This window comes from Rhinatrema bivittatum, chromosome 1 (genome assembly GCF_901001135.1).
Source record: "Rhinatrema bivittatum chromosome 1, aRhiBiv1.1, whole genome shotgun sequence".
NCBI classification, from domain to species: domain Eukaryota; kingdom Metazoa; phylum Chordata; class Amphibia; order Gymnophiona; family Rhinatrematidae; genus Rhinatrema; species Rhinatrema bivittatum.
Genome location: NC_042615.1, coordinates 358,521,942 through 358,535,425, shown reverse-complemented (window position 1 = coordinate 358,535,425; position 13,484 = coordinate 358,521,942). Strand labels below are relative to the sequence as shown.

At 43.2% G+C, this 13,484-nt stretch overlaps 1 long non-coding RNA gene across 1 annotated transcript in view; it reads left to right on the top strand.

Moving 5' to 3' along the window:
- Positions 1-404: 404 nt before the first annotated feature.
- The window catches only part of LOC115080807, a 68,275-nt gene continuing 55,195 nt past the window's right edge, over positions 405-13,484 (top strand). Inside the window, exon 1 of the long non-coding RNA XR_003853674.1 lies at positions 405-501. This is a non-coding gene — a long non-coding RNA (uncharacterized LOC115080807). The remainder of the gene's footprint in view (positions 502-13,484) is intronic.

Sequence of the window (13,484 nt, the reverse complement as noted above, 5' to 3'; positions counted from 1 at the left end):
CGCGCAGGCTGCCGATTTTGGGCAGCCTTGCGCGCGCCGACCCCGGATTTTAATGGATACGCGCGGCTACGTGTGCATCTATTAAAATCCCACGCACTCTTGTTTGCGTCTGGTGCGCGAACAAAAATACGCGTGTGCGTAACTTTGTAAAATCTACCCCCAAGAGTGTACAGTATTTTCAGTTTCACGCTCATTTTTACCAGGGGAAAAATGGGCAGTCTATAGGCATTCCAGGGAGGGGTTCAGAAACATGCATGATAGGGGTCATTTTGAAAGTGATATCTACATTGTCTTACTGAACTTATTCATACAATTTTACACCTGCTAATCGACTCATGCAAGTGAAATCAGATTTGTTTGTTGTCTTTAGTTTTGAGTGAGAGGTCTGGATGAATTGGTGTGAGCTCAAGATGAAGTACTAGAGGGTCCAGATGAACTGGAGAAGGACTTGGTGAATTTGTAGAGGTATCAGCGAACTGATAATTCCAAGTACATGTGCAAGTAAGTATTTTCAAAATGGTATACACAAATACTTTATAAAATACCTGTCTCTGCGTTTAATTCTGGGTATTTATAAGATGGGTAAAGAAAATATGCACTTTATTGTGTTGGAAATATATGCGCATACTGAGACACGCGTGTACTTTCAGAGCAGAAATACATAGTATAAGATAAACTGTATAGCTCAGTTGCACAATTTATCAAATACTTATGCCATAAGTATTTATCAAATACTTATACCATGGATAGGTTTGAAAGCTGGGCTCTTAGTTTACATAGTTCTTGCCTTGTGGTGATGATGCCACTGTGCTTACTGCCATATTGCTTACTCTTTGCCTTGGGGTCTTTATAGAAATCAAGAACATGACAGCAGATAAAGCCAATATGGCACATCCAGTATGCCCATCCACATCTCCTCCTCTGCTTTATAGTCCCATCCTCTCCATCTGAGATCTCCTGTGTTTGCTCCATGCTCTTTTTAGTTCTGATACTGTCCTCATCTTCACAGGGAGACTGTTTCATGCATCTCCCACTCTTGCTGTAAAGAAGTATTTCCTTAGATTGCTTCTCAGTCTATCCTTTTCACCCTCATCCTATGAACCCTTCTTACATTATAACATGTTACACAGAGTAATGTGGTTTTCTAGTTTGTCCACTTTCATGTGTGGAAATAAAGAAAGTTGAAGTGATACCTTTAATATATTTGGGACTAGGCTTTGAAAGCTAGTCTGAAATGTAAAGCTGAATAGGCCTCACTATAGGTTATAATGTGGAAACTTCCACCAATGGGAGGTTCCATGTGTAATCTTGACCCAGGCTCTCCTTAAGGTATAAGGAAACACACTCAACACCAGTGTGAGGGGTAGCAGGTATGTGAGCTCTTGGTGCTGCAGTGTAGTTGACACAACCTTGAGGGCGAAACCCCGAGGCCTACGCCGGCAGCTGGCAAACACGCCCTGTAGTGAGACAGTCTGAAGCTTTACCTTTACCAGCCACCTCCCCCGCAGATTGAGCCCTTGGATTCTGGCGGCAGGCAGGACTTAGGTGGATCCTTAGGACGGGGAAAATACAGGAATCCCAAGAGCACACCGCAGTCAGGGCAGGCAGCAGACTAATGGATCAGAGACAGGCCAAGGTTGGGGCAGGCAGCTAGTAAGAGTAGTCAGATCCAGGCAGCAAGCAATTATGGTCAGGTCAAGATCCGAAGAGCCAGACCAAGGGTGGATGAAGACACACTAAAGACACTGGACAGGATGAACAGGAAAAGGCGAGGCCGGACCAAGACAAGGCTGAAGAAGACAAGGATGGATGAGGAAAGACTGGATGAGGCAAGGCTGGAAGGCAAGGCAAGGCTGGATGAGGCAGTACTGCCTCATCCAGCCTTGCCTTAAATACGCTGGTCGGCCTAATGTCATCAGAGAGTGCCACTCAGCATTTCCTGCCGCAGGGCCTTTATTATGCATGCATATGTGTGCACCTAAGGGAAGGCTGTGGTCTGGCAGCATCGGACCCCGCCTGAAAGCAAGAAATGCTAACGGGGAATTGGACTCAGACAGCAACCAACAAGGACCCTGACTTTTACGGTCTGGGAAATTGCCAAGTATGGGGGTGACCTGCACAGTGCGGCAGATACTACCATAAGCTTGCTGGGCAGACTGGATGGCCCGTTTGGTCCTTTTCTGCCATCATTTCTATGTTTCTACGACTGTTGGTAATCTCACATTCTTAGAATACCATATGTGGATTTCAGATCTTTATAAGAATGATTCTTACTAATCTGATTCTGGTTTTTTTTTAATACTTTAAACTGGAGATACATACAGTTGCATTTATTATTATTATTATTATTATTATTATTATTTCTGATGCCGATCACAAGCCATTATCGTGTGATGTTCTGGGTTAGGCTTTTTCATTGCTGTTACAAGTCCCAAGTTTTGTGGTTTCTTGTTGGGTCCATTCCCATTACTTGGGGTTATGGTTGTTTCCCTATGTTTTTCAGGGATCATTTTGTTGTAATAATGCAAGACACTTTATATGTTACAAATAGCAACTATATGCAATTGATTTATGATGGCTAAATAACCATTCTTTCAATGACATTTGGGGGTGAAGATTGTTCACAGCATAGTTTCTTTTTTTTTCTCATGGCTGAAGTATCTGATTTACTTTTAGTCTCATTAAATGTTAATGGTCTAACACACACTATCAAATGGAAGAAAATTACTACTTATTTGAAATAATTGAAATCGGATATTGTCCTGTTGCAGGAAACACACCTCTCCTCAATGGAATCAGCAAAGCTTAAACGAGGCTGGAAAGGAGAGCTAGTATATGCTCCAGCGTGTAAAAAGAAGAGATGTATCGCAATCCTTTTTCATAAATGCTTAGCTGCCCAGATTTTATTTCAGGAAGTGTACCCTGAAAGCAGATAGGTCTCAGTAACAGTTAATATTGGAGGATGCACATCCTTATTTTTAATTTGTATGCTCTTACATCGGTTGACCTGTTTTTTTCCCCACCAAATTTCATCCCATCTTTCACAGCATAATTTTCTTTAGTACCCTGAAAGCAGGCAAACTTTATTTCCCTAGGCTGTGGCAACAGCTCTGTGGACTGAGACAAGTACTCCAAAGTAGTCATTAAGTTTTGCCTTCCATAGCTGTTCTTGGAAGCAAATTTCTCTAGAACAGGTAAGGGATTAGAATTCTCTTGGATTCTCACAGGAATTGTGCCTTTTGGATTACTTGGGCAATCTGAGGTTTTGCTCACTGCTGTGAAAGCTACATTAGTCTTTACAGAAGCTGGCTTTAAATGAGTTCTGTGCTACAGTGATCTTTACTGAAACAGACTTTAAGACAGTGTAGCCATCTCTAATGGCAGCTTTATGAGGAGTAACTGGTCTGGTAGCAGTGCAGATTGGACATGCACTATCTGGGGGCAGAAGGCTTGGAATACATGGGCATTTCCACCAGCTTGAGTTAGGACATTTACACTTCAAGCAGTCATGGAATAAAAAAACATTTCTCTCCCCACATGGCCAAGATTCGTGGTCTGGGAACTGACATGCTAAGCATTCTCGATAGTGTAGATGGTTTAAATTCTGGCAAATGTTGCAAATACAATACCACTCAGTAGCAGAAATGTTCTTGGCAGAATTAGAATTGGTAGACTCACAGGGATGATTTAGGGCCCTGCCTTCACTCCTGGAAGTATTGGTTGGCTTGTCATCCTGTTGTGGGTTCGGAGATGGGGGAAGGGTGGTGGACATCACCTCCAAAGTGGAACAGCACAGCATGATAGGCTACAGCTAGATTTTGGGACTCCAGTGAGGCTGGAGCAAAATATGTTATGCAGGCAGGCCTGAAGATCAGGAACAGAGAGTGTAGGCTGGACTGGAGCTGAGGAATGGGGTGTAGGCTGGGCTGAAGCTGAGGAATGGAGTCTAGGCTGGGCTGGAGCTCAGGAACATACAGGAGCTGTATGGAGGTAAGAATGAATTGGAACACAGGAACCAACTGGAGCTGCATGGAGAAAAAAGTGAACTGGAACACAGGAACCAACTGGAGCTGTGTGGAGTTAAGAATGAACTGGAACACAGGAAACTACTGGATCTGCGTGGAGGTAAGAGTGAACTGGAATACAGGAGCAGACTGGAGGTGTGTAGAAGTAGGAGTGAACTCAGGAACTCAGGGTCAGACTGGAACACAGGACTCAGACAGGACAGGACAGGACAAGGACAATGCAATTCTTCTCTACGCTGCCCGAAGGCAGCGTAGAGAAGAAGACCCTGAGGGCCAAGTCAGAGAGGAGCCTAAAGTCAGGAAGAGGCTTAGGAAAGCTTCAGGGTTAGGCCTGAACAGAACTGAAGGCTGGGAGGCCACAGGACAGGGACAATGCAGAAGGCTGGAAGGACATAAAGCAGACTGGGATCAGAGGACCTAGAGGCCTCAAGGCAAAATAAAGCAAGGCTGTAGACAGAAGGCCCAAAAGCCACAAAGCAAAAGAAAGAAAGGCCTGGAAAAGCTGCAAGACAGGTATGGCTAAAGCAAGGTGCTGAAAAGAACTTGATGCCAAAGCATTGATGTAGAGGCTACACAGGGTTAAATAATGCTGGAGTCTGGGCATGTTGTATGGAGGCAAGAGGGGCTTGGTGAGCCAGGGGAGTGAGCTCATTGAGGCTCCCTGTTGGTGCGAAGACTATAAGGCTGGTAGAGACAAGACACCAGGGATGAGCTGGAGAGTACAATTGAGACCCCCCTCTCACTAGATTCTTCTGGTGGAAGCGAGGCTGCAAGGTGGCTGGAAGCATAATAGTGATCTGAAGATGAGGTAGATTGGTCTTATTTATGGTCCTTTATTATTCGTATTTCATTCCAGTCTTACTCATTCCAGTATTACTCATTCCCTGTTTTTTGTTGCAGATAGAGCAGTTTGGTCTCTGTTGAAGTTATTCAGAGTTGGCTTATTCAAGAACCATAAGTGCTGGTCATGTGCAGCTTTGAATGCAACTTTTTCACATACACTATTTCATTGTCCATTCATTTTTGTCTTTTGGAAATCAATATAGGCCATAATATCACATATACTAATTATTGATTTGCCCTATTTCTTATCGCATAATCATATTTTGAGCCACAGCCTTTCCCTCTTTTTTTCCTTTCTAATAAAAAATTGTTAGATATTTTGTTGGCAGTGGCTATAAAAATTAGGGATGTGCAATCGTTTTTTGATGATTAGGAAATTCGTACGATATTTCCTAAATCGACATGGATCGGGAAACTGATAAAACGATCACATTTTCCCTGAATTTTTGTTCAAAAATTGTTTTTTAGCTTAGCGCGCACTAACTCCCGTTAGTGCGCACTAACAAAAATAACAAAAAATAACAAAAAGTAAGAAAAATTAACGTTTTTTTGTTAGTGCGCGCTAAGCTGAAAAAGAATTTTTGATGAAAAAAAAATGTTGATCCTCGGGAAAACGAGATTTTCCCATGGCCACACGAACCTGAAAGCAAAAACGATAGGGCACCCGATGCACATCTCTAATAAAAATGATAAGAACATAAGAACATAAGAAAATGCCATATTGGGTCAGACCAAGGGTCCATCAAGCCCAGCATCCTGTTACCAACAGTGGCCAATCCAGGCCATAAGAACCTGGCAAGTACCCAAAAACTAAGTCTATTCCATGTAACCATTGCTAATGGCAGTGGCTATTCTCTAAGTCTCTCTAACTGGAAGAGTCTCTCTAACTGGAAGAGTAGTGACCTGCTTAATGAGCGTTTCTGGTAGAATTATATTTGTATGTACTATAAGTAAGAAAAGGCTGTTGCTATAAAATTTCACAGATTGGCTAAGTGGTCTGTGTTGTGGAGACCCTTAGAAGATGTGGGGGCAACACAAACGATAGACGCCAAGGAATGTCCGTTAAGATTCTTTATTTGGAGACTTGTAAATCCAATAAAAAGACGCACTGTTCTGGTCCTCCTTGCTCCATCAGACCTCCAGTCTAGAACCCGATTGTACTCTCCCTGTGTCTGTGGGCACACCGGACTTCTACTCTCCAAGAAGACCCTGCGAGGCCCACCTAAGTCCAAGCGGCCCGGGTCCCTATGAGCTCCTCTTGGGGGGACCTCGGGCTTCCAGTGGTGAAGCTCTCCCCAAACCTTTGTCTCCTCAAGTGCTCCACCCCCTGGGGGCAGTGGCCTTCTGTTCCTATCAGCAGGTGTCCCTCCACTGCCCCAGGACAAGGATCCATCCCCCGAGTGCAACAGGTTGCAAAGGCCATGGACTCAGCTGAGTCTCCTGCCTTACAGGCCATCCTGGGCCCAACAATGCAATACATCAGACATAATAAAAAATAAAAACAGTACATAGCAACATACCTGAATTAAATAAGAAAAGAAAACAAATGATCATAGAATGTGGAGTCATTGGGATAAGACATCTATGTAGTCTTCTAAGGGTCGATAAAACAAGGAGGTAGGCGATCTAAAAAAGCCGTGGGGACAACACAAACGATAGATGCCAAGGAATGTCCATTAAGATTCTTTATTTGGAGACTTGTTAATCCAATAAAAAGACGCCCGACTCAGGCTGAATTTCGCCCCCACATGGGGGCTGCCTCAGGGGCTGTATGAGACATCTCTTATGTACGCATGATGATGATTATGATGATAAAGACAGAAATCTTTAATGCGCTGCGATGCGCACCAAGACTACTATCACTCAAGACCAGCGCGCTGTTTAAATGTAACTCTGATCCATACACCCACAGCCTTGAGTAATAGTTGTCTTGGCGCGCATTGTAGCGCATTCAAGATTTCTGTCTTTATCAAACTTTCAATCACATCTTGAAGGAGACCGGTTACGCTGCTGATACATCACTCTAATTCACAGACCTTTTGGAAAATTCATTGGCACAAGATAATCATCATACGCATATAAGAGATTTCTCATACAGCCCCTGAGGCAGCCCCCGTGTGGGTAGCAGTCCCGGTGTCCATTCGGTGTCCATGTGGGGTCTGTTGGAAAGAACCATCCAATACCTTACCTGCTGAAAGCATTGCTGATCTTCCGAAAGATATCCAAAGGTACCACTGTAACCACTCTGTCCTGGCCCGAACCAAATACAAAGGGACATTTTTACTTGGCGATGCAACTTATATACATGTCCAAGGTAGGATTATGATGCGGCGATTATGTCACAAAGGGGGAACAACAGGATAAGTTTCCAGATCGATGAAAAGTTTGGAGTGTAACATTTCGTTACATTTTCAAAATGGCATTTCCCGTTCCATATAAATAACATGTATGGAAGCAGCGCACCCTGGATACTATATAGGCGCTCTATAACGTCCTATACAGTAAAATTGATTGCAAACACCTACCGCTTGATAGGCGTGTTTTTGGCGCTCCTTTGGCGCCGCTTGGATTTGCATCTAATTTGAATACTGAATCGAGCGGATTGCAACCCAAAATGTGCATGCGTCAAATGAGCAGGCACCGGACACTGCCGCACCTTTCTTTATGCTTCGGTACTGTATTGGCCTGTGTGTGTTTGAGGGAAGAAGACAGGTGGAGAGAAAAGAAATAGAAAAAAAGACAATATAAAAGGAATTGGCAAAAAATAAGAAAAGGAAGGTGGAAAAAAAAAGCCTGTGACCAAACGATTAGAAAACTAAGATACAGCAAATGTAAAAAAAAAAACCAAAAAAAACTTTTTTACTGATTGGCACATGTAATCTTTGGGAATGTGCAAGAGTAGCACTTTCTCTGTGGATCTCACAATGAATGAGATCAGCATGGAGGAAGTGGAAACCCATGGGGCCTGCAGAGAGGAGGCAGCAGAATGGGCTTCAGTGTCAATAGCAGCAATAAGCAACTCCCCAATAGCCACGCGGCAGCAGTGACAGTGGCAGCAGAGGAATGAGAGAGGCTCCGACGTTGCTGGCAAAAGAGAGGGGGGTTTGCCTTTAGTGTGTGCATGTGTATGAATGGGTGCCTGCCTGAGGGTGTGTTAGTGTATGAGAATGAATGGATGTCTCCCTGGGGTTTGTATGTGTGAGAAGAATAGGTGCCTGCCTGTGTGTGGTGTATGTGTGTGTGAGAATGATTGGGAGCTTGCCTGGGTGTGTGTATTTGTGTGTATGTGAGGGAGCCAGTGAGAGCGTGAGTGTGTATGAGAAAATCCAGGGGAGTAAGAGTGTGTGTGTGTGTAGAGGGGGAGAGAGTGTCTTAGAGCCTGAGAGTGTGTCAGTGTCTGTGAGAGCGAGAGGTTATGGTGGGTATAAGAGCATGAATGTGTATGTATATGACAGTGAATGTGTGAGAGAGAATGGACATGTGAGTATGTGTGAGAGAGAGAGGATAACCTCCTAATCCCCGACAATATCAGGGTGACTGGAAATCAAGAGCTCCCACATATGGACAGCAGGGGCTTTTTAAAATCCTTATTAGTTTTAATTATTGGGCGTTATTTGATATATGTGTTGTTTTGAAATATTTTATTGGTGTTTGGGAAATTGTAAAAAATGTATATGATTTTAATTAATAGAAATTCTATTTATCAGTAGTTTTAAAATATTCTTTTATTAGTATGTTTTTACTATTTGTTGCATCCGTGCCTGCTCTTCGCACTCGCTCCACCCTTTCTACCTCTGAGGCGACTCCCTCCGGGTCTGATAGACGGCTTGCTGCCGCGGAGTCTCCATGCTGCTTCTCCCCGGCATCTCTGGACCGGCTCGACGCTGCGGATCCGCCATGTTCCTGATGACGTAGGGCCCGCGCGCACGAGCGCGCTCTGAAGTATGTACCAGCAAGGGTGCGAACCTCAGGGGCGTCCCCCTGTATTGATGTCATCCACTTCCAACATAAAAGGTCTTCACTTACGCTTACGATTGGAGTTAGCAAGGTGGATTGATTGCGGGGATTCATCTGGACTCACTTCTCTCTACGCTGCTCTGCCTCCGTGGACTTACCAGGGGTACCCGCTCCTCGAGGGCCTCGCTCTCTTTTCTTGATTTCAGATTGCATATAGGAGCCGGTACTCGCCTCGAGGGCCCATGTTCCTGAATACACTGAAGATTTTCTACTGCCTGGAAGCCATTACAGAAACAGACAATTGTGAGTTACCATCGCTCTCTCAGAGCTTTCCCTGGAACCAGGTACTTGCTCCTCGAGGGCCTAACTTCTTCCAGCTACTGCCCCCTCCCAGTTGTATCGGAACAGGTTATTTGAGGAAGTGCTGTAATAACATTGCTAGTGAATTGCCTGGTAAGTGGCACACTAGAGAATTCCTGAGTCCTTTACACACACACACACACACACACACACACACATACACACACACATATATTTTGCCTTTTACGCTTTTGGTTGAAATGTAAAATCAACTGTAAGCATATCTTCACAGTGTTAGTAAAAGAGCAGAACAGCTGCTAATAGACCATACCAGAACGGAGTAGTAGAATCTTGCTTAGTCTTACCATGTTATCTGCCTTTTCGTGAAATGTTTGTTTAGAATTCCCAAAAATAAAAAAAATAAAAAGTCCTGATCAAATCTTGCATATTCCCACCTTTACCACTAGAGGGCCAGTGTCTCGTCTTAAACGTGCCTGTCCTTGTCCAATGCTTCATTTGGAGCAGTCTGATTTTGTGTTTGTATAGGCAGTTGCATATCAGCTAATCAGGTGTTTAGGTGTAATCGCTGGGCAGGAAAACCCTTATATCAAACCCAGAGGCCCACATCATGAAGGATGGACCCTACTGGCCCAGTTCTTACCAAGCAAATACCACAACCATCTGAGAATCCAGAATCTGCTGTAGGAGGAAGCTCCGCTTCAAGGCCCTTCTGTGTTATTTTTTACCTCTGTAAGTCTCTCTTTCCTCACACAGCACTGACAATCAGCAGCAATAATCACGCTGGAGACTGTGTAGGTTGCAACTCGATTATGCTGATAGAGTTGTAAAAGTGAATTGATGGTTCTTTACAGCTTAGATTGAAAATAGAATTCCAATTAATTATCACAAGATGACTTTCAATAAATTTTTGACCATTCCGGGGTCCATATTGAGTTGTTAAGTGGCTCAGCAAGTTAGCCAGATACACTTAACTGGCAAACTTAACTTTAAAACAGCTTTGTGGCCCAATCAGAGTTAGCCGGATAAGTTATTCGGCTAACTCGAGTCCTCCCCTATCTGCCCATTCCTCGTCTCTGAGTTATCAGGTTAAAAACGTAGCCAGATAAGTCACCTATCCAGGTAAGTGACGCTTGCTGACCATAGCTGGATATTCAGTGGCATCACTTACGGGTCGATACAGTAAAAGTTGCAGGAGAGCTGGCGAGCGCCCGCTCTCACGACGCGCGCACAGGCCAGTGTCTTGGGCACATGATTCAGTATCGGCCCATATGCAAATTAGGGCCTGCGGTAAAAGGAGGCGCTAGGGACACTAACGCGTCCCTAGCACCTCCTTTTTGACAGAAGCGGTGGCTGTCAGCGGGTTTGACAGCTGATGCTCAATTTTATTGGCGTCGGTTCTCAAACCCGCTGACAGCCACGGGTTCAGAAAACGGATGCCGGTAAAATTGAGCATCCATCTTCCAACCCATGGGCCGCGGGCAGATTTAAATTTTTTTTTAAATTTAAATTTTATTTTTATTTTTGGGGCCTCCGACTTAATATCACTATGATATTAAGTCAGAGGGTGTATAGAAAAGCATTTTTTTCTGCTTTTCTGTACACTTTCCTGGTGCCGGCCAAAATTTCTGAAAGTAAAATGTGTGGCTTCGCTGCACATTTTACTTTCTGTATCGCGCGGGAATAACAAATGAGCCCATCAACATGCATTTGCATGTTGCGGGCGCAATTAGTTTCGGGGAGGGGGGGGGGGGGGTTGGCCACACGTTTTCCAAGCGCTATTATGCCTTACTGTATAAGGGGTAAAAATAGCGCGTCGAAAACGCATGGTCAAATGGGGCTAACAGTGCGCTCAGCCTGAGCGCACTTTACTGCATTGGACCGTTAGCTGGATGTCTGACTTATCTGGCTAAGTTGTTTTTGAATATTGGGCTCTCAGTTTCTAGCAACCAGTTCCCCAGTTACTTCAGCCAGTTCCTTGAGTGATTTGCTCCTCACTTCTCCTCTTCTCCCATGTAAATGGGGGGAAATCTATCCCAGTATGTTACCAACACCAAAAGTCCCAATTCTCATGACTTCCCAGTATTCTTCACTATTCTCCACTCTCAGCTTTATGGCACCAAATGAGCACATTAGGATACTTCTCTAGTCCATGCAAAACTCTTAGAGCATACCACAGCTTCTTCTTACTGGAAACGGATGAGTCCATTCTTCTTTGATGACACTTCTTCTCCTCCAGACCTTTTTAAGGAAAAGGCACCGGTCCTCAGACCAGCAACAGCTGAGACCCTGGGTCCTAGGGTTCTGAGTAACACAGAAAGGCAAAATCTTAATCAACAGGGCAACTCAAAAAGAGGCAAGAAGGGTGGAAAGAACTTTCTCCTCTGTCAACTAAAATAGTTACCAAAACATGGACAAAACACTACTGGGATACGTCTGTCTCCTTTATTGTCTCAAGTCTCTATGTAGAGAGACCCCCAGAGGCCTAACTCAGAAAATAATCAAAGTGGTACAGCATAGAATATGCTGCCCCTTTAAAAGGTTAACAAGCTTTAAACTCAAAAGTCCAGCTGAAAACCCACATTCTGAGGTAGTGGCAGGAGTTTATAAAGGTTATGAACACACCAGCTACTTCTCCCTCATGGTGAAACCCAATCCCAATTTCTACCTCACTGATCTCTCTACACCTCCCCAGAAATTTGGGTCAATCCTTACAGTAAGAAACTCAAAGATTCCCTACATAAGCAATAAAGCAGCTTTGTCATTGTACTTCCTTGGAACAAATTTTGATCCCCACAGACCTGAAGGAGTGATTTCAACGCTGAAAATCAGGGTGCTTCACAAATTACATAGCAGGGGTGAACAGTGACAAAGCATTGATTTCATTTTGTTTTTATTTTTTCATTTTGTTTCATTTGGTGCTAGCATGTACTAATTGTTTTAGTGCATACTGAATGAAATGAAACAAATTAAAACATATCCTCACTATGTAGCTGAAACCCATAAACTGAAGAATTCTGATTGCCCATCTTGAGTGTTTTAGAGTACATGAGAGACCCTCGTGATGCAACTTTGCTGCTTTGATGAAGCCTAACAGGTTTCAGTTTAGACAATGAAAATGTTCTGCAGTTGTGTTGATTTTTATTACTAAGCAAAGTATTAGGCCAACATATGTGCAAAAACTTTGCTTAGAAAGAAAAATCAACATATTAACACATATATCCTCCTCAAAAACTGCATATAAAGGTGATATTTGAAGCACAGAAAATTTGTATCAAGGTTCTTCCATTTTGCAAGAATTTGCTTAAATGCTGATTTGTAGCAGTTATAAATTAATTGTTAGTTTTGCATGATTTTTTTGGAACAAGGCTACCACCGTGATATAATTAAACAATGCAGAAGTCACTGCTATCCAGTTGCACACCAAGTTGTACTTAAATCCAATTTAACTTGACACTGTGTCACAGAAGATTTTATAGCATAATATAATCAGTTGCCATTTTCTGCATGAAATCTCACTGGGCACCTGGAGGTCTATTTTCAGCTGCCAGCCAAGCCAGCAAAGTTTGTTGGATAAACTTAACCAGCTAATCTTACTGGGATATTCAGCGGTGCAGACTATGACAAAAGTTAGCTTGATAAGTTTATCCATCTAACTTTCGGACTGCATATTATAAAATCGGCGGTGCACGCAAGGGGGGATAAATTTTGTCTACATTCGCACAGCGACACATCAGGGCCTTCCCCGGTTCTCTCCCAGTCCGCTCCAATTTCCTACCCCCTACCCTAATGTCCCTTTCCCTTTCCCTTCCCCTCTCTTCTCCACCCTCTAAAACCCTTTTTTAAAATATTGTTACCTTTTATTTTGCAAGTTACCGTATTTTCCGGCGTATAAGACGACTGGGCGTATAAGACGACCCCCCCTTTTTTATACATATTTTTAAGAAAAAAAATAATTTTACACTCAAACAGGAGCAATCCTATCTATGAAAAGGCAACACTACAAATACCGTATATCAGGCCCTAAAAACCAATACACCTCTTATTAGGAAAACAGAACTAGCAAGCAGCTATAGATCCCCACACAGAAATAATTGTAAAACTATACTAATAAGCAGAATAAATGTTTCAAAACAGCTATGAACAGAATAACATCCAACAATTAAAAACTCATAAAAACTATTAAACATTCTCCAAACACCAATAAAATATTTCAAAAAAGCAGACACATCACATAATATTAAATAATTAAAATGGCAGTCAATCAAGAAAAATAAACTTTAAAAGCCACCTTTACTTACCCCCTCCAGCAGCTCTCCTACTCCTCTTCCATGCAGGCAG